The 24,883-nt window shown below is 41.3% G+C and overlaps 1 protein-coding gene across 6 annotated transcripts in view; it reads right to left on the bottom strand.

The window, feature by feature from the left end:
* IQSEC1 (IQ motif and Sec7 domain ArfGEF 1) overlaps positions 1 to 24,883 on the bottom strand; it is a 723,956-nt gene that overhangs the window by 311,698 nt on the left and 387,375 nt on the right. The gene's annotated exons all lie outside the window — the stretch shown is intronic.

A 24,883-nucleotide genomic window follows, 5' to 3' on the forward strand; every position in this document is an offset into this window, starting at 1 on the left:
ACTTTCTGGAAACTAGATACAAATAATTGAAAGTCAAACCAATATTTCATATCTCCTGCAATGTCTACATGAAGAAGATGGCTTTGCTAAAGAGGTATTCTTTATACAGTTTATTGTAAAAACAGTAAAACAAAGACTATTTATGATGCGTTTAAACACAAGTCATTTTTAGCCTTCATTTCTTTTGCTGAGTGCATTCTCCTGAGTGTCACAAAAGTATCACCTATTTTTTAAAAAGCTTACTGGGTTTAGACAGACTCCAGTGAGGTCATCCCCTTATAAGATCAAAAGAAGTAGTTAAGCAAAAAAATGCCACACAGTCCTCCTTCAACAGAAAGAAAGAAAGATGAAGGTGAAGGCGCTCTGATCCCTGTTGTTGACAGCTGCGTCAGCCACTGCAAGGCCAAGGTGAGTGAGTTTTTCCTGATTAAGGATGACAATTTTCCTGACTGAAGATGGCAATTCTCCTAAAAGAACTTGTTCCTTGGGGAAGATATAAAAATATCCATCAAATAACCACCATGCATGTATCTGAAGAATAATCATGTGCTTGGGAGGATGTCTTTCCATCATGGTATAGCAGTAGCAACTTCACAAGCAACTTACAGTGGAAAAGAAGATAGAGATTGGAGGAAGTGTGTTGGGGGGTTAACATTCCTGGATACATAGTTATTAAAATTCAGAAAAAACATATCACACAATATTATTTTTACAAGTAAAATACAAGTTTATTAAGGGAAGTGAGCTCTGTGCTGCACAATAACATGCTGTGTTACACATATCCCTGCCAAGCCCAATCTTTACTATTAGGCAGCAATGCAGATAGCCAAATGTATGGTGCAGGACCACACAGTCAGAAGACAGAGGATATGCTGCACCTTGTGGCCATCAATGACACAGCAGTCAATTGGCTGAACAATCTATATATTGACTTGTGATGCTACAGAGGAAGAGAGAGAGAATTGCAACATAAAGGGTAATTGCCATTATAGGTATGAGCTTGATCCCATATTGATGAGAGCACTGCTACAGGACTATAAGATTCTTCTGATCTAGAAGCCAAGGCAAGGTCAAAGAGGGGCACCAAAGCAGGACATGTGTGAAAAGTGCCCCTGTTCCATGACAAAGTTTGTGCTCATTAATGCCAAGTTGTCTCAGACACATCTGTTTTCCACCTTGCAAATATCTTACACTTGGGAATAAGGGAGCAGGCACGCAGATTTTGCTGACCCATAACAGCTTTTGCTGACGCTTCTGGCAGAAAAAGAGAAACTAACCACTGCTCCCTCACTGCCTAAAAAAAGATCCTGGACCACTTGGCTTCTCCCTGCTCCAACAATTCCCAACCGCCATAAGGACAGGATTTGTTCTTAATGCTCTTGGTGCTTCAGTTTCCCCATCTGCAAAGGGGATTAATATTAATCATCTATTTCAAGGGGTTCTGGAGGCAGAATAATGGTTAAATGCTTTGAGATTCTCATATGAACAGTGCATTGTAAAAGCAAACTGGAGGCTTTGTATACAATGTACAGGTGCTTCCTGTTGGTCAGGTAATAACCACATAACATATGAATCCAGAGGTATCTAACAGCTGAATGAAAAGTATAATACTGTGGCAGTCCCCATCAGTGGTACTGAGATTCAATAGTAACAAATTGCAGAGCTGGAATTCAGACATCTTGTATTTTAATTACAGGTGAAACCAAGTTGCTGTGTTCAGGTCCACATTTAGATCTCCATTTTCCAAAGCCTCAGGCAGTTTAGCTTGAGCTTTATTTCAATTCATTTACACTGATAGAGGCCAAAGTTCTGGTTTGTTGGATTCAGGGATGTTAACCAATTCCTGATGACAGACTGCAGTAGGTCTGGCCTGTTTATTTCACCAGGGGTATGAAGCAGGTGACAGTAGCTCTTCAGTTAGCAAAAATTAAGGTGTGGGCTGGTGTGTTTTTTGCAAGGCAACTCTAGGAGTAATTCCTACATTGTTCTGAGAGAAAGTTTAGGATATGTTTTCCAGAGATTGTTTGGTATCAGTATCAATACACACAGACCCCAGGACCAATGTAAACAAATGAAGTGCCTGTCCAGAACAGGGTGGGAAATTCAACTGCTTATATAACTTTCTTCCACTTACAAAGCATGGGCTATATCTACACTTTGGAAAATCTTTGAAATGGCTATGCTAATGGCCAAATCGAAGAATACTAGTGAGGCACTGAAATGAATATTCAGTGCTCATTAGCATGCTGCCAGCCATGGCACTTCGAAAGTGCCGCCTTTCGCTCATGCGCAGCTCATCTACATGGGGATCCTTTTCGAAAGGACCCCACAAACATCAAAATCCCCTTATTCCTATCAGATGATAGGATTAAGGGGATTTTGATGTGTGCAGGGTCTTTTCGAAAATGAACCCCATATAGAAAAGCCACGCATGAGCAAAACATGGCCATTTCAAAGTTTTTCCTAAGTGTAGACACCGCCATGGTATTTTAAATTATTACTATTACTGCTGGAAGTACTATAAAAGAAAACAATAAAATTGTATCATTCTTAATCATTACGATAGCACTGGATTTTTTTTTTTCAGCAAAATTATTGGCTATCACATATGGATAGAAGAGACTGTTGGTTTAATATCTCATTACATGGAAGGTGCAGTGAACAGTGGAAGTTACTCAGTCCAAGTCTATTGGGAAAGTTCTTCTAATAAAAATACTGTTTCTGGAAGAGTGCCCCTCTTTTCTGAGTTTGGGTCCATCACTGGGTTTTGGTCACTTTTCTCCCTACTAATTGCTTAGACTGCTCTATTCCTTAGCAGATATCCCTGCCACCAACTCAATATGAAGGACCGGCAAAAGTCTTATACACTACTTAACTCTCCATTTTGTGCTGGCCTTCTGCACAGAAGTGAATTTCACCCAGTCAATGTGGTCTTCAATGTCACAAGGACAAACTGCAATTGTTTTGGCAGCAAGGGCCTCCCTTTCACTGTGTGAGTGCTGGACTTTTTGCAAAATGTGTTTTGTAGTTTGACTCAGTTGTACTTACAGCTAAACCTTTTTTTTTTACTAATTTAACTTTTTGTTTCTCTGGTTTTTGTCCAGCCATAATTTTCTCAATTGTGTGTCAATAGCCTTATGGTCATCTCATTTCTTTAGTTTAACAAGATGCTTTACACAGCTGCCCAAACATATACTTGCAGGAAGAGAATGAGACATCTGGTGGCAAATAAGTGGCAACACAAGTAATTCTCCATGCCTTTCTTTCTGTTTATCCTGAGCAATGGATCTGAAAATATCCCCTGTGATCTCACTTTAATGATGAAGGGCTAGCATCTGCAATTACTGTAACTTGACATTTTGACTTAAAAGGAAAAAAAAAAAGCAGCACTACTCTATGCTGAGGATTAGTTCTTTGGTATAAAAGAGCACCTTATACCATGAAAAAGAATTAAAAGCATGTGAGGATAACAAAACAAAACAGCAGGAATGTACACTTTAAAGACTATTGAAATGATTTACTGGGTGAAGAGCTTTCGTGGGACAGACCCACTTCATCAGATCAATCTCATTTCCAATACAGACTGACATTCAAACAAAAAGGAGGAAGAAAAAATAATTCAATTAGATCTCATAATTATGGGCTAGGTCTTATATTCTTGATTGTGTCTTTTCCATACAACACCCCAATTGAATTCACTAGTAATTTTGCCTGTGGAGGGACTAAGGACTAGATGATTTTTGCCCTATTACCGATATAGTCAAACACCCACATTGTGTATGGCTGTGTCTACACTAGCTCCCTTCTTCAAAAGGGGCATAGTAATTAGCCTGAGAGGAGAATACTAATGAAGTGCTGCGATGAATATGCAGCATCTCATTAGGCTAATTCTCCCCTCAGCAACTTTGAAGTTGCAAACTTCAAAGCACCGGCATGCTGTGTAGCCTGTGGGCACTTCGAAGTGCCTGAACTCCCCAAAATTCTGATGACATTTGAGGGTAAATTAGATCTAAAGTACAGCACAGAACAAGGAGAGTCAGGACTGGTGGCTGTAAACAATCTTTAAGGCACTGCAGGAATCTTGGCCACACCCAGGATAAGTGGACATCTGGCTAACTAAAATCATGCTGGACCAAAAATGTTGCTGGATTAGAGAGTTTCACCCTACAGCCAAAAATCTTCACTTTTTCAAAGAACCAGTAAATAGACTTTTCACGCTCCTACATGCTAACAAAATGATCCTAAAATAAATCACTTACTCTCCCAGAAGACTAAGATTGTTGCCTTTATAAAAATATTTACAATTTCCAACAGCATAGTAAGCATGGAGTATGAATTATATTTTGTAGCATCCTAATATGAAAAGCACTTACATTATACATGATGGTTATAAAAAGTAGTTCTTCCAAACAATATTAATTTCATGTAAACACACAAATATCCCCTGTAAAATATATACATCAAGAGGTGCTACTTTTATATATTAACCCACAGTGCAGCTTGTAGGAAATTAGACTGAATTTAATTAAGAATACTAATGTGTAGCTATCTATAACTTTGGAGCATTTAATTCCCTTTCTAAGTTTGATTAGGAAGATCTGTTCTTAAAGGTTGGGCTATAGTAATGAATTTACTGTACAAATGAAATTATTTTCCTTTGATTTTTTTTCGTACAAAGAAGCATCCCAGAGTCAATGATGCCATTTCAAAGCTAGAATTAAACACAGGAGTCTAGAAAGAGAGAAATGAAGTAACACATAGAAAGGAGAATAAATGCTGTTAGAGAACATCAGAAATGATGAAGAGAGGAAGAAATAAGATATTCTATGTTTCTCACTTCATTAACATACTACTGGGGATCTAGTTGCATACAAATATTATTGCTATATTCCATTTATCATTTTACATTTTTTCAGTTTATACTAACAACACAGAAACCAAATGCGTCACCAACAAGGTTGGTAATTTCTAATCTAATACTCAAAATGAGGATAAAAACTGTCACATGGAAAGAAAGAGACCTTTGCAAGCAAGGTAAAGCTTATTTCTTAATATGACTGTGGAATAATGTATGTTCTGCTCAGTGAAATGTCAGACTATAGTAATCTAGTAGATACAGTGATTTTACTAACTCATATATTTGAAATCGATTTTGATCTGTAAACACTGAGCAGAAGGAATTTAAGCTTTCTAAATCTGATATTTGTAAAGGTAGTATTCTGAAGGGGAACACAGTATCTATGAATGTTCATGTTCTGTATCTTTAGACATGGTACACATTTATTTACAGTGTTATTTGAAGCCATAATAACTACTGCATATAGATTAACATTTGTTTATATGCACTAGTTTGAATTTACCATAGTGATGAATATTTGCTGTATTACCACAAAATAGCTCATCAGATAAAAAGACAGATGTGCAGATTATGAATAAATAACACTACAGAAAATATTTCTGAAATATCTAGATTTACAGTATTTCTTTATAGAGAGCTCCATGCACCTAATTTCTCTTAAACAAGTTAAAACTGCACTTGCAGAGTAAGTGATAGTTCAGACCTTACTTCCTAGAGTAAATGCTCTCATATCTATCAGGGAAAATGTCAGAAAAACAAGTAGCAATGAAAGGAGATAAATTGCCATTTGGTTCTAAAAACAAGACAGCAATGCCACTGTCAAAGGAGTCTTCTGAGTTAAACGCTTTTCACTAATACCGAATGACCTCCAATATTTTTATGGAGGGCAGAAATCAACTCCAACTGTTTCAAAAGTAATCATGATGAAATTAGTAACAAAGCAGTCATCAAAACCAAATATGCATTGTTAACATAAAATTATATAGTAGAGCAATTGAGTATTGTAACAAGTGGCAAAGAAAACCTCTTACACCATAAGAATAAGTTACTACAGAAATCTATTACATTGCATGCTGAGGGACAAATTATCTACATGCCCATTGGCTTTCTAGTCAAGATAAGCTGTGCATTAAAACAACACTATTCCATTAGGGACAGTAACGAAAACCAGAAACCTCAAAACCAACACACATTTGAATCTGTTGCGCTGAGCGTTTCTTCCTTTTAACTTGGAGTAAACACCAATAGTTCATACTAATCCATATTGATGGCTGAAATCTATTATTTAAGTTCACTTTTCTTTTCTTACCTCCTTGTATCTGAACACAACATATCAAAACTCAGCCTAATGTGAGAATATTTAAATGGATTCTGTCAGCCACCACATCCCCCTGCCACACACAGCAAAGAGAAATTTGGGGCCAGATTCTCTATTAATGTTGAGAAGCACCTTATTCTTGAGTAGCTGATTTTACGGAACATTAACAAAGGTATCAGAATGTGAATGGTTTGAAGTTGATGTTACTGAAATTGTTGAGACTGGGGACATGAACAGCTGCCCTGACATTGACGTTAGAGTGATTTGATCAAATTAAATTAAGTCCTGGGAGGAGGAGATCTTGAAATGGAAATGATGAATGCAAATAGTGGGCACAGTCCTCATGGTTTATTATGGGTTAGAAGTAAAAAGTAATAAAAATGAAGAACTGGATTATGAACTTGCATAAATTTTGTGTTGATTTTGGGCTGCGGAGGGATGACACATTGATACTACAGTGTGTTTGACAGCAAGCTTCAGGGTCGAAGCCCATTTGATCCTTCAAAGCACACATGAATAAAATTGCCAGATGTGGGTTCCATACTACTTAGATTGTTTGATGTCACAAGCACCGTACAAAATTTAACATCAATCATCTTTGGCTACAAGTGTACAACCACCCAGCTCTTCAACCACAGGTGACAACTAATGCAAAGAGCTGCTACACTGCGTTAAATAAATGAACTATTAAATGTCTGCTGTGTTGCCTGCAATGCTTTTACCAATATTATGTATATCATATGATCTGATTCTGAGGCATTTACTGCATCATTAGGGTATGAGAAAACAATATATATATATATATATGATACTCATGAAGGATTGAATGAGATAAGTTTATACATCATCAAGGTCACAATGCCTAAGATAGTATACCATTTCCATGAATAGGTAGTGTATTTAAATGACAGTGCATGTCTCAGTAGAACGAAGCATTAAAACAAGATGGAAGATATATTTCAACTACTGCAATAGACTATTCTGAGAATTCTGCACTCCTTTCTTTTTGTTCAAAGTATCAATTTTTTTCTCACACTGCTAACTGCAGAATAGGCATTTTATACAAAATATGCTGGATCACTTTTATTTCTGCCAGTCTAAAAACATCCCTTTTATGTACCATTTTAAAATGCACATCAGTAATCTGCCAAAGAGGTAACACCCAAAAATGGTTCATGGCAAGAAATTGATCACTACTAATAGCTCTGTCTCAAAAGGTCTGCAATCCTTAACACACGTCAGAGAGCAGAAGACAGATGAAAAAGGAAAGAGTACTCACAAATAACACCTTCTGCAAGCCATCCTCTAATGTACTGTGGGATTATTTTTTCCCTCTTGTTTCAAGCAACTGGAATTAGAAGAGGTCACTCTTGTAACAAGCCAAAAAAAATTACATTCACTGCCTTTGCGTGCTCATTCAAGCTTGACCACAGAAGAATAACACAGCCAAGTGAGCCTGTGATGTAACCAGCATGAAACGCTGCATCAGATGAACCCACAGGCTCTAAGGGGTTACATTTTGCAAAGCCAAAAGATTTTTCCCAAGGAGATGGATTTGCAAATATATAAAGCATCAGTGCTGTTTTCCCAATCTTTGCTTCGCGCTTCCAGTGGAAACCTCTATATTATTCATCTACAACATCTTTAAAACAAGCTTCTTAATGTGATACTCAGTTTGAGATTTCAGGAGCAAGTGATGCAGTTTTAGAATACACCATTTCTATATGAACACTGTAGTACATTCCAAATCAGTAAAAGGCCATTGGTTCTTTTATCTCCATGGTAACACCAGCATCTGTGGAGGCAAACCCTATTCCCTCTTTACTGCAAAGTCAATTTATAGTCTACTATGATATGAACTGGTAAGGCAGCAAAGCTAATCAACAACGAGGAGAAACATTATCAGAAACAGAAGATTAGTTTTAGGCTCTTGCTTCAGCAGCAAACTGTTTTTCCAGATTGAGTGTTTATTATCCCAAAATGAAGAAATAATGCATGAGCTGATCCTTTGACCCAGCATGGTTTGTCAATACATGAACTCCATAGTTCAGGTGACAGCATACATTAATACAGATAGATTACGTAAATAGGCATTTTGGTTGATCTTTAGTCCAGCATTGTGGCTGTGTCTACACTTACATTCATCTTTCAAAAGAGGAATGCAAATGAGGGAAATAAAAATGTAAATGAGGTGCAGATTTACATATACGGTGCTTCATTTGCCTCTTCTTCTTTTGAAAGAGCTTCTTTCAAAAGAAGAAAAGCAGTGTAGACATGAGTCTTTCGAAAGTAAACCCCATCTTCGAAAGAACCCTTCTTCCCATAAAAAAAGGGAAGCAGTGTCCTTTCGAAGATGGGGATTACTTTTGAAAGAGCCCATGTCTACACTACTTTTCTTTTTTGAAAGAAGAATATGCAAATGAGGTGCCAGATATGAAACGCTGCACCTCATTTGCATTTTCAATTTCCCTCATTTGCATATCTATTTTGAAAGAGGAATGCAAGTGTAGACACAGCGGCCATTTCTACACATGCCACTTTTGGACACATGTTCTTCTGGACTCCAAATCATGTGACTTTATCCTAATGAGGTGTGGGGAATTTGCATCCATGCCTCATTAGCATATTTTGGGCCATTTGTTAGCATGCCACTTTCGGAGAAAGCGGCATGTGTAGAAATGGCCAGGCTGGCTATGTCTACACTAGCCCCCTCCTTTCGAAAGGGGGATGCTAATGAGACACTTCAGCAGATGCTAATGAGATGCTGCCATGAATATGCAGCACCTCATTGGCATAATGCGAGCCACTGCGATCCAAATGTGCTGCTTTCAAATCATGTGCCGCCCATGTAGATAGAGGGCCTTTCAAAAAGACCTCTCAGTCTTCGAAAGCCCCTTATTCCTAAAACCAAATATGAATAAGGGGTTTTCAAAGACTGGGGGGTTCTTTCAAAAGGCTCCCGTCTACATGGCTGGCGCACAATTTGAAAGCGGCACTTTTGAATCACCACAGCCAGCATTATGTTAATGAGGCACTGCATATTCATGGCAGCACCTCATTAGCATCTGCCAAAGTGTCTCATTAGCATCCCCCTTTCGAAAGGCGGGGGCTGGTGTAGACATAGCCCCTGTGTGTTGTCAAAATGTTCTTATGGCAGATGACAGCTAAACAAAGTTCTTTTGTAAAGAAAATTACAGTTAAGCTATTAATTAAACATGATATTTTCCTCTCTGATGTTCCTTCCAGTGATATGCTGTCATTTGAACTTATAGTGGCAGAGAGATACTGCAGCTACTGAACTCATTTTTTTTTCTATTGCACCAGTAGAGGCTGCACCTAAAATTGATGTTCTTTCTATGTACAAACAGAATCTTGACTGCCTGCTCCCCTCAACAATGACCTGAATTTAGAGACCTGATCAGTCAATCAGCCTTCTCACAAATTATTCAGTGTCCACCATGTCTCCAAATGACAATACTCACTCCAGTTTTAGTGCTAGATTCTCAATGGTACATAGTGACAATAGCTAAGCTGTCTCTCTCTGTTGGTGAATCACCATAATAACCATCTGTTCATATTTTTAAAGTTAAATATATATGAGGACAGTTGGATGAGAGCCGCTCATCAGCTGTCATCAAGTGATTGGTTCAAGACTGCTCCACAGACTTGAAATATCACTCCTGGCTAAGAGATTGAGGTCTTTAGCAAACTTCTCCATACCACATCTATACCTGTTAAGCTCTCCAGGCAACAGACGCTTTAGGCCAGGTAGCTGCAGCTAAATTAATAATTTTTGGGAATGAAAAGTTGTTGAAGCAGGAATCTCTCTCAAAACAGGGTGTTCTTGATCAGTTTCTGATTAACAGAGAGGAGAGCATTATGGGTTGCGGCATAGTCCATGTGGTAGTACTATCACCTAGTTACTAGGAATCTGCTAAGTTAAAGCTGAGGGTTTAGTTATCTATTTGGTTCTTGTCAATTCTTTCCCATGCTTGCTTGCTAGGCTGAGGCATTAAGCATGCTTAGGATCTTGGTGTACAGAGCCTGTGTAGGGTTCTTAATTTTACTGGTGTTGATGATAACAAAATGAAAGGATATTTTATTGCTACTCATAAAACTTTGTTCTTATCCTTAGATACTAAAGTGATAAGTGCTTCACAGAGTCAAATTTAGGAGAGATATATTTGTGTAAAATATACCTATGAAGTGATGTGACTTCACACACCAAATGTAGGGTTGACCAACACTCTGATCCTGCATTGTAATACATGCTTACAGATTGCCAGGGACCAAGAGTTGGAGAATGCAGCTATTAGACATGCAAACAATCTGACAGATTTGAAATCATCCAAGTTGCATGACTTTCACATGCAGTAAGACTGACTACAATAGATAGAAAATGATTGTATATTTTTTGCTTATTGCATTGAATGTGACCTCTAAGTACATATAAATTATATTAAAAAATATTTCCATCCATGAATGCCTTTTCATTCAGATACTACATTATAATGAACCAACATTGAAGGCAGAGTAAAATTAGATATTTTCTTTAATTAATATTTAATATTTTTCACAAATACTAAACAATTTTTAAAACAGTCCAACTACAATACCAAGTCCAGGGCTATCCTTAGGATTTATGGGTTCTTATATAGCACTATTAAACTTGTGTCCCAAATCCAGATGACAGCCAGGGTTGTTGGGAGATGATTTTTAGTTATGTGATTTTATAATCTTCAGCAACACACTAATGAAATATTTTTGAAGAAATTTTTAAACTAAAGTCCTGTAATTTAGAAACTGATAGTATATACCTGTGGTTGGCAAATGCCCATTAATTGGCTTAATTACCATCTGAAATGCTTTTTCAGAAACTCCGTGTGCTGCTAATAAGTCTGTCAGGCTTTTTCACTTTTAAGTTAATTAGATACTCTTTGGAGGAAGCAAAGCCACAGAACAGGGATAGGAAGAAGTGAGTTGGTGGACATTAAGACCTAGTCTTGTCCCCAATTTTGGGTGCTTATGCAGCTGCATCTTCTGCATATGGGAAAGGATAGCCCTGGCCAAGTTAACAAGTAAAAACAACAAGTTTAAGCAATGTGATGCTTTAAGTGGACTTCACTAAATTTAATTCTGCCAAAAGACTCAACTGTTGTAGGAGTACCAGAGTCAGCTAAAGCATTGATTCTCCTCTCACCCACTGCTTACAATATTTTGTTTTCTGCACTTGACCCAAGGAATTTGGATTCCAAGTGTGCCAGTGAGTTAAAAGACGACTGACTTTGTCTTCAGGGTGCTCTCTACCAGTCATGGAATTTTACTGGTTTATTTTTCATTAACTCCTTGTTGTGCTAACACAGGTATCACATAAATATGGAACACAGGTATTGTCAGACACTAGCTACCAATATTTGAAGACTCTAGCTGTACAAAATTTGTTTCCAATAAGATGGCCAGAGAGATCACTCATGCCTATGTAAGAATAAAACACACATACCCTGTCACACACACACACACTTCAGAAAAGCTTAAATTGTCCGATTGTCTGTCTTTTTGGAAATGTACTACTCTTCTACCACTTAGTTACTTACATGGCCTTTTTTGTTTGGCTTGAGTGTTTGGTTTTTTCAAGGATAAAAATAACTGGAAAATCTAACCTGCCCCAAAGTCAGCAAAACATTTTGGGGCTAAATGCACAAAAGGACTTAGGAGCCAAACTGCGACAGAGGGCACCTAAGTCCATCGTTCAGATACACTGAGATTCTGTTCAACAGTCACCTATCTCTGTAGGCATCTAAAACACCTAGGCACCTAAAACACCTAGGCACCAGAGTTTCTACTGTTAAAGTCTCCTAGGTGCCTAAGTTTCTCTTAGTGAGGATATGCACAACTGCCTCACAGGAAGATCTTCAAAGTAGCTTTGTCTTGCTTATCTCACCTGCAGAGACTGACCCATAAGTTTTGCATCTCTCAGATAAGCATGCTACTCAGAGGACTACAAAGTCATTCTCACAGTCTATATTTAATTATTTGTATGCAGGGGAACAGTTTCAAAATACAGGTAATCTGATAGAATCTGGAGACATTTCTTGGTAGTTTCCTTTAAATTTCAGTTGGTCTGACCTCGTGACTAACACAGGCCATAGTATTACTATTTATATAGCACCATTGCCTAAAATATGCCCGTGACTAACACAGGCCATAGTATTACTATTTATATGGCACCTGTGATGGAGTGGGGAATACCTGTGTGTGTGTATGGCTCACAGAGGGTGTGGGGCTCCTGCTGAGGGTAACCCTGACGACCAGGTAACACCTTTGTACTGCAGACAAAGGAGGAGGTGGAGCCTGAGGGGTTTGAATTGGAACTGGGAGTTGGAAGCAGTGAGTCTGGGTTGAGGGAGAGAGAGACAAAGGAGGGGGCAAGTCCCCAGCTCTGGGGGCCCCTCGGGGCCTCCTCTCCCCAGCATGAATTGGACTGGCTGTCTCTGCCTGCTGCACTGACTCCTCTGTACGATGCTGTGTCCTGTTGGCTAATAAACCCGCTGTTATCCTGCTAAGTGAGAGACTCTCCTGCCTGTGGACAGGGTGCAGAGCTTTGGGGACCCCAGAACCCCATCACAGCACCATTGCCTAAAATATGCTCGTGACTAACACAGGCCATAGTATTACTAATTATATGGCACCATTGCCTAAGATACTGCAGTTATTGGTGGCTTAAACCTGAGACCCCTGGAGCGTAACTCAGGAGCCTCTAATGCATGAGCTAAAAGATGTATGTTACTTAGCCAAGGCTGCTAGCTAGTCTAGCAGCACTCGAGGTGGGAACAGAATGCCTCACCAGTCAGGCATGGGTTAGATGGGCAGGCTATCGATGGAGGTGGCAAAGAGGACAGTTGAATCCCTGGTTCAGCCTTTCAAAGGGGCCTGGAGCTCCAGCCACTGCCACTACCAAACTAACAGCAGTAGTGGCTGGAGGTCCAGGTCCTTTTGAACTGCAGTGGCAGTGCAGCTCTGGCTGAACAGGGCTGGGAGGGGTGGGGGGGGCAGTACTGTGGTCCTGGTGGCACTGAGGTCTGAATGCGTTAGGCCCCATTCCCTTGCACCATTGATCCTGCCCCTTTCAAGGCATGGAACTGGGTCCCCCTGCTCTCACCTTGCCCCAGGACCTTCAGCAGTGCTGCAGATGGGCATAAAAAATGACAGATGCTGTCCTAATAAGTTCATGATCTAAAAGTAATGATATGAATGAAATCCTGCTTACATTGAAGTCTATGGAAAAGATCCTATTGATTCACTTCACATGATGTGTCTAATTCTGCAGCATCCTTACAATAGAAATTATTGCTTTGTGTTGCATCATTATTTACAATGTCTTGATGTGATGCTGAATGGTTGAATATGACCATTTACACCACTGATAGTGCCACAGTTATACAATTGCAGCAAGTCTTGTACAAAGTATTTCATGTATGGTGCCAATGGAAAATTTATGATTTGCAAAGTATAATTATTCTGTTTGTATGCATGCATCATTTTTGTACCTGACATCAGGAATACAATAATATCATACATACATGTTGCATCACTGGGTAATGGCCACCAAGTACAATTTTTAGTAAGGCCAGAGAGCTATGTATTGATGGCACCTCTAGGATACTTAGACGATGGGCCATAGAAGAAACTCATTCACCCATTTAGGTCTTTCTGTGGATGCCTCAGCATGAATATTGGCAATGGGTATACTCTGAGAGTCATCAAGCCATGTAAGGATATATATAATGTGCTCATGTGCCTCTGGTCTCCAACTTAGGCCAGTAATTCTCCACTAATAAAGATGAATGATTCTCCAGGCACATGATATAGAATATAAGAGGCCCCTGAGATAGCTCTAGTTTCTCTATTTCCTGCCTTGATTCTTTGGACTGTGAATTTACAACAAAGGACACTATTTTGAACTACAGTCAGAGGACTTTACGATCTTTTGGAAGTCACCAGTGTTTATTTTTTGTTTTTGTTTTTTGTTTTTTTTTAAAGCCAGCACTCTATTCCTTCACTACTAAAAACTCAATATAAGGACTTTGCAATTATTTGTATATATAGGTCGAACCTCTCTAATCTGGAACTCTCTCATCCAGCACACTCTGTAATGTGGCATGATTTTAGTTAGCTTGGTGACCACTTATCATGAGTGTAGTCAAGTTTCCCATGCTCCCATAAAGATTGTTTACTGCCAGCCACCAATCCTGGCTCTCAGTGTTCTGTTGTATTACTTAGCTGTAATTTACCCTAAATGTCTTCTAAGAGCCCAGTATGCAGTGGAAGTGTTGCTAATGTGCTGGAAAATACTGACTTCCCGCCGTCCAGCAAATTCTCTCATCCAGCACCAGTCAAGTCTTGAGGGTGCCATATGAGAGAGGTTCAATAAGTATATGATCTATTAACCATTATTAACTCTCTTCTTCTTCCTTTCTATTATTAAACCTTCATTTTTAATTACTAATCAGTACGATTATTGGGTGAAAGCTGGGTAATATTTTGATCTGGCTTTGTTGCGGATCTCCAAGAGGTGTTGGATTACGTTGGTTTTTGGTAACCATTCATCAGAGCCCAATGCCTGGATGGTGAGAATGCCTAAAGAGACTACACCTTTGACCTCTTGTTAACTAGTGGTGAGGCAGAAGTTCAGTTTTGTTCCTTGCTTGGTATAATCTAATGGTAGAAAATCCACCAGTAAGTATGCCCTATTTCTCAGCAATTTGTCTCCAAATTGGCAGCCTCAGTAGTAATTCATTCAGACATGGCTGCAATTACTGTCCATGGCTACATCTACACAAGCCCAAAACTCCAAAATGGCCATGCACATGGCCATTGCAAAGTTTACTAATGAAGCACTGAAATACATATTCAGCACCTCATTAGCATGCTGGCAGCCACGGCACTTAGAAATTGCTGTGGCTCGCTGCCGCACAACTTGTCCAGATGGGGATCATTTTCGAAAGGACCCCGGCAACTTTGAAATCCCCTTATTCCTACCTGCTATTAGGAATAAGGGGATTTCAAAGTTGCCGGGGTCCTTTCGAAAAGAAGCCCCGTCTGGACAAGCCATGCAGTGGTGAGCCACGTCAATTTTGAAGTGCCGTGGCCTCCGGCATGCTAATGAGGTACTGAATATGTATTTCAGCACTTCATTAGTAAATTTCAAAATGGCCATTTGCATGGCCATTTCGAAGTTTTGGGCTAGTGTAGACATAGCCCATGTGACTAACATGCTTATGTCTCTACTCATTCACAAGTTACTTCTGTGGGCAAAATTTTGAGGAGTAAAGGCACTTTGAAGTAGTGTGGACACTTTGAAGTGCCTGTATCTACATGCATTCCGGCACTTCGAAGTTTGACACTACGAATTTGCCGTGGGGGAGAATTAGCCTAATAAAGTGCTGCATATTCACTGCAGCACTTCATTAGTAATCTCCCATCACCCTGATTAACATGCCCCCTTCGAAGCTGGGGGCAAGTGTAGACAAACCCTAAGAGATTTATAATTGTGAGGCAGGGATCAGAATCTGCTTCTTTGTTTCCATGATTTCCCAGTTTGAATTTTTTATTGAAAAATTTATCCTTTAAAAGTGAAAAACATTTTAATTGCCAAGAAGATTAGTTTACAATTTCAAGGGCAAATTAATAATTCTGCACATCAAGCATATTCTATAAACACTGTGCTCTGGAGATAAAAATTTCCACTACATCAGAGAAATAATTATGGACTACAAGCACAATTTGTTCAAGACAATGTCCTGCATTCTTGTTCTGTCTAAACATATTTTGTAAATGTCAAGATCCTTATAAATAATAAAATAAAGGGTGGAATACCCCAGTGGAGGAGTGGTTCAAAACTACAGCCTGTCAGTTTGACAAATTACTCTGTTCCCTCTGATTCACAGAATGTCATTACTATATTATAAAACAAATAGCTGACCATTTTATTCACATGCTATTAGCCCACTGAGGTGAGTACTGGGACCTATTACATATTTGAAAATTATTAACAGCATCATACTCAACTGTTGACATTGGCAGATGAAATCCCATAAATTATTATTTTCATTAAACATGTTTCCTGCTCTGTTCATTCTGTTTTATTGCCACTGGAAATGGCTTCAGGTTTAATCCACCTGTCAGTAAAACATCAAAGGAGAAACAAGAGTAGTTAACTCTTTCCCATCCAGGTCTATGAACTTAGAAAGGGAAGAAATTAATTTCCATGTCCTAAGTACTTTAATGAATAGGATTACTCAAGTGGCATTGTGCAGGACATGTAAAGCACATTTTAAGACTCAGAGGCTATGTCTACACTAGAAGTTACTGCCAGAAGAGAGATTCTGACAATACTTCTGTCGACAGATCACGTCTACACACAAAAGCAAATCCATCTTTTGATCCACTCTGTCTACAAAAGGGCCCCCTGGAGTGTCTATCCAGCTTTTTGTTGTTAGTCTCTGACAAAACACATTTTGTGTGTAGATGATCTGTGAGTTTTGTCTACAAAATTCTCTAGCATAGACATAGCCAGAGATGACAGAGCACTGGTTTCGTAATTACATAATCACCACACATTAGAACTTACATTTTCAAAAATAGCTACTGATTTTAGGTGTCCAACTTGAGAGATGATGAAAAGGGCCTGAAGCGCTTTACTGATAAGTGCTATTTGATAAACCAAACATTGGAAGGGGTCTCAAACCAGTCATTCACAAAATGAGGAAGCCAATAACAGTAGCTATTTTTTGAAAATTTTGGCTTAAAATTTCATTCCATGAATGAAGTATTTCATAGACCATTATTAAATTTATTCTAATATTTGTAACTAAATTACTTCTTCGCTCTTCTCACAGTTGCCATAAAAAAAGTCACATTTGCAGTGGAGAGTATAATGGTTCATTGGCTTGCCTGAAAAGGATAGAGTATCACATTGCACTATTTTAATGTCTTCCCCAGAATGAATACAACTCTGCAGCGGGGTGGAGTGGCCACCCACTGACCTGGAGCAGGAGAAACCCCTCTGGGAGCCATTTTGTACTGAGCCTGACCAGACCAGGATTAAACTCTGTCACATAACCAGAAATCAGGAGGCAGGGCCAGGTCTATAACAGCCCAGTCTGATGACTCAGTCTGGGCCCAGCCTCTAGAGGAGCCAGAGGTTGGCACTGTGCTCCCAGCCCACAAGGCTGAGGATCTGCTGAGTGAAGCTGCAGTCTGGATTGGGCTGCCTGGGCCCCTGCCAGTCCTGGCACCCCTTGAACCCTATCAGAACCTGCCTGATGCAGAAGACCAGCCAGACCTCGAGGACCGACTGAATAAGGGCCTCGGCCTGCACCCTGAGCCAGGCTGAGACAGCGGAACCTACAGGCTGCAGAGGCCTGGATCAGGCCATCTGGACCCGAAGCCAGGCCGGAACCCCATGAGCCCTGAGAGGTCGACTGGACACCGGGGATGTGCTGAGGTGGAGACCAGGAGTGACCCAAAGGCCTCGGGTCAGCGTGTTGCAGTGTGGATTCCCTGCTGGCCCTCACAGTTGACCATACTGCTGCAACGAGGGCCCCTGTGCCGGGACGCAATGTGGGCAGGCTTGCGTGGGCCTGTAGGCCTGTATGGGCCTGCGCCACCCCCCTCACCCGCCACTCACCGGCCAGGTGGCAGTCTCTCCCTCTCTTCCAGCCCAGCTGAAGTGTCTGTGCTGGTCTTGGGACTGTGTGAATGGCGAACTGGCTTGGTTGAATGGTGAACCTGTGTCTGTTGGTTTGTTGCCCCGGCCTGCACCAGGGCCTGGGCCAGCATGACCCTGCATCAAGGCTTGGGCCCTCTTGTGAGCTGTGTTTATTTTGCTGCCATGCCCTGCACCAGAGCCTGGGCTCTCTTGGCTGTTTGCTGCCCTGCTCTGAGCTAGGGCCTGGGCTCTCTTGTGAACTGTGTTTGTGTTGCCACTCTGCCCTGTACCAGGGCCTGGCTCTCTTGGCTGTTTGCCACCCTGCCCAGAGCTAGGGCCTGGGCTCACACACAAACTGAGCTTGCTTACTGCCCTGCCCTGAGCTAGGGCCGGGGCTCACTGAAACTATTGGTTTGCTGCTGCCCTGAGCTAGGGCCAGGCTTTCCAGAGCCTGCTTAGTTGTTGCCCTGCCCTGCACCAGGGCTGGGGCTTTCCTAAGACTGTGGGTTTACTGCCCCACCCTGAGCTAGGGCCTGGGCACATTGGGAGCATGTGTGCACTGCGCGGACCTAGGGCGAGGTCCTGATCTGAGTTAACTTCCCCAGCGCCCACCTGAAGCAAGGCTGGGCTCCCATACTATCTCCTCTCACCCACCTGAGGCAAGGTAGGCTAAGACCTAGTGACTTGGGGTTTTTTATAATACCGGTAGCAATGGGGCAGAGTGGCCGTCCACTGACTTGGAGGGGTAGGAGCCCCTCCAGAAAGCCCAAACCGGCTACAAACTCCCATGCAAAATATTAACTTGCTGCTGCTGCTACTACTACTACTACGACTACTACTAGAGGATCACGACTCCTGAGCTGTGGCACTGCACACTGTGCATATCACTCCAGCTGTGGTGTGAAATCTGGGCATTAGTGTTCATAGTGACTCATCTCTCCATTCACATTAGCTGTGTCTAAACTACAAAGGTTTGTCTGCAGAAGAGGCCTTCTGTCAACAAAACGATGGAGTCTTTATTTTAATAAATCAATATAAGGCCTCCTGCCTGGCAATCAAAGCCCTTCATTATTTGAATATATGCCACAAACACTCATGCTCTTCTCTCCCTCCCTCACTTCCCCAGCCTGGAATCTCCATGCTGTCACAGCTTTGTTCTGTATTGCTCCAGGGGCAAAAGACTATAGAACCTTTCATCCATTATGATGGCTCTTGGTACAATTATTGTGTTCTTCTTGAAAAGCACACTGTTGGTTCACTGCCATTAAAAATTTATTTTTCTAGGTATGTTTGTGTGGCTTTGTGTTTATTTCTGTATGGCACTTGAGCATGCCAAGAACAGCTGCCAACTGACATGCCAGCCTGCGTACCACACTGCCAGCACAACATGGTTTCCAGGCTCAGGGATCTAGCCCCTTCATAACTAGCATGTACTGTATGTGTCAGCTGTACAGGCAGCAAAGTGGAAGGTGCACTTTTTTCCTGTCTGGGGCCTTGTGTCCTTGCTCCCTGTCACCTGCTTTATGTGAATGTGTTTCAGGACTGAGGCCCAGACGAGTTTGTTGTGAGGAATCCTACCAAGGCTGTAAGGATTCCTGCAAAATAGGAAGCATCTCAATCCCCTTTTCCTCCATTCCATTTGTCCTGTGCAAGTCAGGAATTTTACTGACGGTATGCCACTGAAGCCGTGTCTACACGTGCATGCTACTTTGAAGTAGCGGCACTAACTTCGAAATAGCGCCTGTCATGGCTACACGTGTTGGGCGCTATTTCGATGTTAACATCGACGTTAGGCGGCAAGACGTCAAAGCCGCTAACCCCATGAGGGGATGGGAATAGTGCCCTACTTCGAAGTTGAACGTCGAAGTAGGGCATGTGTAGACGATCCGCGTCCCGCAACATCGAAATAGCAGGGTCCGCCATGGTGGCCATCAGCTGAGGGGTTGAGAGATGCTCTCTCCAGCCCCTGCGGGGCTCTATGGTCACCGTGTGCAGCAGCCCTTAGCCCAGGGCTTCTGGCTGCTGCTGCTGCAGCTGGGGATCCATGCTGCCTGCACAGGGTCTGCAACCAGTTGTCGGCTCTGTGGATCTTGTGTTGTTTAGTGCAACTGTGTCTGGGAGGGGCCCTTTAAGGGAGCGGCTTGCTGTTGAGTCCGCCCTGTGACCCTGTCTGCAGCTGTGCCTGGCACCCTTATTTCGATGTGTGCTACTTTGGCGTGTAGACGTTCCCTCGCAGCGCCTATTTCGATGTGGTGCTGCGCAACGTCGATGTTGAACGTCGACGTTGCCAGCCCTGGAGGACGTGTAGACGTTATTCATCGAAATAGCCTATTTTGATGTCACTACATCGAAATAAGCTACTTCGATGTAGGCTTCACTTGTAGACGTAGCTTGAGGGTGTGTCTACACAGCAAAGTTATTTTGGAATAATGACCACTATTCCAAAATAACTGTGTGAGTGTCTACACAATGCAACTGTTATTTCAAAATAGTTGATGACTTATTTTGAATTGGAAAACCTTATTCTACAAGGAATAGTGCCTGTGTAGACAGGGAATAAGGGCTATTTTGAACTAAGCTATAACGCATCCAAGGGTTCTAATCCAAAATAGGTTCTAGGTCTAGAGGCTCTGTTTCAAAAAATGTTTTCTGGAATAGTTTATTTCAAACAACATTGCTGTGTAGACAGAGCCTAACAGTGTAGTATGTACTTCTAGTGCAGTGTTGTTTGTGACCTAGACTGATAAGCAAGTATCAGGGGGGTATCTATGCTAGTCTGTATCTGCAAAAAACAATGAAGTCCTGTGACACCTTATAGACTAAAAGATTTTTTGGAGCATAAGATTGTGTGGGCAAAGACACACTTCATCTACATGATGAAGTAGGTCTTTGCCCAGGAAAGCTTATGCTCCAAAAAATGTGTTAGTCTATGAGGTGCAACAGAACTTCTCATTGTTTTTGCTGAAGCAAGAAGAGGCATGGAGTTTGCAAAGGATCAGTCTGCACAAAATTTCTCATTTCATTTTTGGAGGCCTCCTATTAACAGAATCTATATTGTTGCTGCCTCTTTGACCTATAATTTGATGATATCCTAACTGTAAAGCAAAGTTTGTATTTTAAAGAGTTGTTCTTTCAAGGTCTTACTCATAGTCAGGACAACCATATCTCTCTGTCCCAAATATCGGGTAGGGAGATATGGTGGGATGGATGGCTTCTTCAAGTCCCGGGGAGCCTGGAAGGAGTTGGCAGCTGCCGGCGCTCCCTGGGAGCTCCAGGGAAGTGACAGCCACCAGTGATCCCCTGGAGCCCCAGGGAAGCCACAGCTGCCAGCCTTCCTAGGAGCCCTGGGGAAATGGCAACTGCCCACGCTCTCCCTGCTTCCCCAAGGCTGTGTGTGTGTGTGGGGCGGGGGGAGAAACAGGACAATGAGTCCCTTAAAAAAAAAGCTGGGATCCCTTTTTGGTGTCCCAAATACAGGACCAGCCCACCCAATACAGGAGGGATGGTCACCCTACCCATAGTATTAAAGGGATTTAATAGGAACATTTCAGAAGTTGAAGTTCCTGGCCATCTTAATATTGTTCAGTTGTAACCCACCAGCCATAGTCTAACAATTAGAATGTTGGCTTCTACACTCCAATTTAATGCAGCTTCATAAGCAGCAATTTGTATTGGTGATGGATATGGTGTTACACATGTTGTGTTCAAATGCATTGTCTGCTGTTGTGTTTTGTAACCTAAGCAAGCAAATTATACTTTATGTAAGATTAGATTCAGAACAAACTCCACCAAATTTTTTATGAATTGTTCTGAAGTCACCTATGGCTATGCTGATATTTAAATTTACTGCAGAAAGCTCTCCATTGAAAAAGGTTCCATTTTGCATGTTCAGAAATACAATGAAAAATGCGTTACACGGAAGAAAAGTTTAGCAACCGTCTAGTCTAACTATTCATTTCATCATAGTCCATATCTATAGATCTATCAAAACACTAAATAGCACTGTCCTGCTCCATGTCCCCTAACCCAGACCATCACTTGAAAATCAATTCATGTTTGATTGACTGAACATCTATGTTATGGCACAGAAACTGATGCTTCTAGTAACAAATATTTTGAAGGAAAGTGCAGTAACCATAGGCAGCATTTACACAAGCTAGTCCAGGAGGATCTTCATCCAGCAGCAATTAGACAATTAGAAAAGTTATGACAATTAGAAAAGTTAGCCTCCAGGGTTATATATCTTTGAACCAAGGTTCAGAGAGATAGCTGAGTTAATCTGTATCTTCAGAAACAACAAGACGTGCTGTGGCACCTTATAGACTAACAGATATTTTGGAGCATAAGGTTTCGTGGGCAAAGACCCGTTTTGTCAGATGCATGAGTTAACCAAGGTTAAAGCTGAGAATTAATTCACTACTTTCTGTGGGACGGTATACGTATCCCATGTAACTACTGTGGGCCTGATCCTGAGAGCACCTGCATCTCCCAGTGAGGTCAGTGAGGCTGAAGGTGTTCTGCACTTCTTGGGACATGTTTCCCAATGGGAACTGTTAGGTGCTGAGCACTTCCACAATTTCAGCCCCAACTGTGGGTGCGGAACCCTGAAAAAGCTGGCCATAGAAAATTGGGTACTATAACTCCACATACAAACACCTATAACTACTCATCCTCAGATTCACCCTAGCACACACTGTATCAATATCTTAAGATATTTTACAGGAGGTACCAGAGCAATCACATTTTTCCAGATTTTCTCATTCTGGAGGCAGTTCAGCAAATCAGCTTCTACGGACCATGGACTGAAAAGGAGAACCAGCACCTGAATCCCCATAAATTGCTGGTGAGAACTTCCTTGAGAGTCATAACTCCCCAGACTGCAAACAACTGCCATAAAACATGTACTAGACATCCAGAGGTGTGGGCTGTCCTTACAGCCTTCTATCGCATTACTATGGAACATGTTTCCTATTTTAATCATCCAGGTTTTATTTCCTAGTCTGAAAAGAATTCTAATTGTTCAAGAGACTGAATAACCTCTTTCTAAAGTAACAGAGAGGTTGCCGTGTCAGTCTGTACTCCAACGAAACAAAGCAGAAGAAAAGTAGCACTGTAAAAACTAACAAAAATGATTTATTTGGTGATGAGCTTTCGTGGGACAGACCCACATCAACAGATCAATTTAATTTAATAATAAGTATATGGAGATACACATCTCATACAGCTGGAAGAGGCCTCAGGAGGTCATGGAATCTGGTCACCTGCCTTCTTAGCGGGACCAAGGACCACTTCCCCCTTCTTTTTTTAAATCTATTTGCCCCAGATCCCTGAATGACCCTTCAGGGATTGAGCTCACAAGCGGGGGTTTAGCAGGCCAACACTCAAACCCCTGAGCCATCCCTCCCTTCAAATGCAGAGTGATCTCTGTAAGTACAGAGGACCAAAAACAAACAAACAAACAAAAATAAAAATTGACAAACCAAGTAGGATTGAAGGAGGGGGCCAAGAGGTGGGGGGATGTTAATTTTCCTGTCTGAAATAATTATGAGCATCAAACGGAGGGAAGCAGTCCAGCTTGCAAATGACACAGAAAACACTACTTTAGCTGCCACATACCACTTTGGAAGACCCAAAACAATGCTTTAATGAGAGAAGCAAAGTAAGTGGTAGCCTACCAAAAGAGTATGCTTTGGAGATGAGGTAACCCTGGAACAGAGGAGAACAGAACTGAACTTGATCTCAAAAGAGGCAGGAACATGCTGAGACTGAAACATTTCCAATAAGCAAGCTGCAGCAGAAGGAATATTTGGAACACAGCCTGGAAACAGTTACTGAAAAGCACCCAGTACAGTACTTTGGCCTAAGCTATTGGTTTGTGCCTCATGGCATCTATGCACAGCTGCTGTCCTCACTAACAATATAATATAGGTCTAATGAATTACACTGTAATAGGCATTAGAAAAGTGAGGACATTTCTTCTGAATTAGGGTTTGTTTTAATTGCTAGTTGTTTTGAATTTAAATAATTTATTATCTTGTTAATTATGTGGAATAAATACAAATAATTTACTTCCTGAGGCAGATGTGCTCCCTTATCTTCTGACTGGAAGGGGGAATTTAATATCTGTGTACTCCACTGTGCAGGCTCTCTGCTGCATGCCCTTCTCTGGTAAGCAGCCAGCAATGGGGCAGAACAGTCACGAAGCACAGACTGATAGGCAAGTGGAGGCTGAAGACCTGGGGTTAATACATAGCTAAAGGCTGTAGATCTCCTGGGCTCCACAAGCAGCACAGCTGGTACCATAAGGTATTTTACTGACCAGTCTCAAACTTGTGGACAATGAGAAATACTATTTGAGATAAAAACCACATTTATTTTAAATCACAGGTTCTGTTATATTCCACCATATTCATAGAATCATGGGGTTGCAAGAGACCTCAGAAGGTCATAAATTTCAACCCCCTGGTGAACGCAGGCCCAGTTCCAACTAAATCGTCTCAGCCAGGGCTTTATCAAGCCAGAACTTGAAAACCTCTAGGGAAAGAGATTCTATTCCTCCATAGGTAACCCATTCCAGAGCTTCACCACTCTCCTACTAAAACAGTTTTTCCTAATATACAACCTAGACCGCCTCTACCACAACTTGAGACCATTGCTGTTTGTTCTGCACTTGTCTTTGCTGAACCTCATTAGATTTCTTTTGGCCCAGTCCTCCAATTTGTCTAGGTCTTCCTGGATCCTGTACCTACTTTCTAGCACATCAAACTCTTCTTCCAGTTTACTGACATCTGCAAATTTGCTGAGCGTGCAATCCATCCCTGATCCAGGCCATTAATAAAGACCTTGAATAAAACTGGCCCCAGAACCGACTCTGGGAGACTGCTCTTGACACCAGAAGCCAACCAGACCTAGACCCACTGATCACTATCCATTAAACCTGACAATATAGCCAGCTTTCTATCCACTTTACTGTCCATTTATCCAAGCCGTATTTCTT

The sequence above is a fragment of the Carettochelys insculpta genome, chromosome 11 (genome assembly GCF_033958435.1).
Source record: "Carettochelys insculpta isolate YL-2023 chromosome 11, ASM3395843v1, whole genome shotgun sequence".
In the NCBI taxonomy this organism is placed as follows: Eukaryota; Metazoa; Chordata; order Testudines; family Carettochelyidae; genus Carettochelys; species Carettochelys insculpta.